Genomic DNA, 2,194 nt, shown 5'->3' on the forward strand with positions numbered 1-2,194 from the left:
TAGATAGTGTTATGTCTCAGTTGTTGCATATAAATGTTATGAAAATTCCTCCTATAAAATAAATTGATCCTTCCAAACTTGCATCTCCTTATTTTGATAACAATTCCTTTTGCCAATTTCATCGTCAACCTAGTCATGATATTGAGAAATGTTTTGCATTTAAAAATAAGGTTCAAGACTTGATTGATAATAATACTATATCTGTGGCATGTGCGAATGATAAAGGGAATAAATCAGTTGCTCCTCCTAATCAAAATCTTAAGTTTTTCACTGATCCCTTGCCATCTCATACCTCTAATGTTATTGAGATTGTGCCTAATTCTCTCACTTCTGAAGAATTCACCTCTATGGCTCCAAACTTGGTTAATATGGTAGAAACACAAGATACGCCTAAGGATCCTTGTATTAAATTTGACCCTAGTGAGACCATTAGAGAGCCTGATGGCCCTTTATACATAGTTGCAAAGGTTAAGAATATCCTTGCCGTGGTGCCCTGATTGATCCCTCTTTCATGGTTAATGTCATAACTGAAGAGTATCTTTTTACTTTATGATTGCATAAACCAATATATGATACTTATAATATGGTTGTGAAGTTATTTTTAAGGCTTCTCTTGTCCTACCATTGGTTCTATCACTCTTCATGTTGAAGTTCATGCTAAGTCCATGGATATTGATTTTGTTACCATACCTTCTTCTGAGCAATTCCATGTGAAGTTGGGATATCCTTGGCTATATTCCATGAAGGCTATTTCTTCTCCAATACACAAGTGTCTTAAATTTCCTCACAATAGAGAAACCATAACCATGAATCATATCTTATTTCATCCATCCGAAAGAAGCCCTGGTGTTCCTATTGATCTCTTTTGGCCTAAACAATTTCAATCTCTTCCATCAATGAGCGATGCTCTTTTTCAATCTTATAAAAAATGGAAGAGTGATATGATATTATCCTTAAGCCAACCTAGATCGCCAACTCTTGACATTCCTATTATTCTTCAAGATAAGGTTCTTCCCCTCTCGGATAGAACTAGTCTCCCTCCTAAGGAAAATTGTCTCCCTAATCCTATGGATGTGACACTTTACCTTCTCTTAAGGAGAACAACAATATTCCTCCTAAGGTTATAACTATAACTCCTCCTCATGATGGGCCTAGTCTCCTTCCTACACTTAATATTATTCCTTTCTATGGCGCAGTTCCACCTCCTTCCACTTATCGAGAGAAGAGGCCTGCTTCTCCTATTGTTTAACCAAAAAGACCTCAACCTAAACCTTCCACTATCAAGAAGAGAAATGTTCCTACTTTTTCAAGTGTTCCTCCTCCTTCTTAGCTTTCCACTAAGACTCGATAGAATCATAGTGTGAGAGAACGCTGACGAAGATGTCGTGTTCGAACTCATGAAGCCATCCCTCAAAATACTCAGTCTCCTCAGACTTTGAAAGTTGACATGATTCCCTTTTCTCCTAAGCAATATGTTCAACCTACATCTCCAAATCATAAGTTGCATAAAACATATGATGGTTTTACTCCTCTTCTTATTCTCACTCCTCTTTCTTTAAACTTTGATGAAGAAATGGGCGAAAATATTATTCATAATGGTAATACAACTCCTAATGCTTCTGATAGTGAGTATGAGTATGTTGATGTGTACAAACACTTATCAGATGAGTTTTTACAAACCTTAATCCTAGCTCCTAGAATCGAACAAAGTGACTTACAACATGTGCATAGTCCTTGTTTGGATCTTGTGATAGTTCCATCTGATGTGCTCTATATCGCTCATCTGGCATGTATCTCGCCTTGCTGAAATAGTGAGAAACAAGATCGAGAGGCGGATGCCGTGCTAGACTAGCAATATTAGCACTGCAGATCTCTCTCTCTCTCTCTCTCTCTCTCTCTCTCTCTCTCTTTATTTGCTTTCTCTTTTTCGACCATTCTTCTATGTGTATCCCTACTCTTCTATTGTTCCCTTAATGTCTACTTGGGGATGATGCAAATCATTGATATCTTTTTTTGGTCTCTTTCATGTTGACTCAAAAGACATCCTCTCTTCCCTTTATTCTAAGGTAGAGTCCTTATTTGGGGAATGAAGATTATTATATGCATATACATACATGATATACATGAGTTATCATACAACATAATGACCTCGAGGAAAGTGACACTACCTCGTGTTTTGTTTTCATTGTCCTTG

This window comes from Cryptomeria japonica, chromosome 2 (assembly GCF_030272615.1).
Source record: "Cryptomeria japonica chromosome 2, Sugi_1.0, whole genome shotgun sequence".
NCBI classification, from domain to species: domain Eukaryota; kingdom Viridiplantae; phylum Streptophyta; class Pinopsida; order Cupressales; family Cupressaceae; genus Cryptomeria; species Cryptomeria japonica.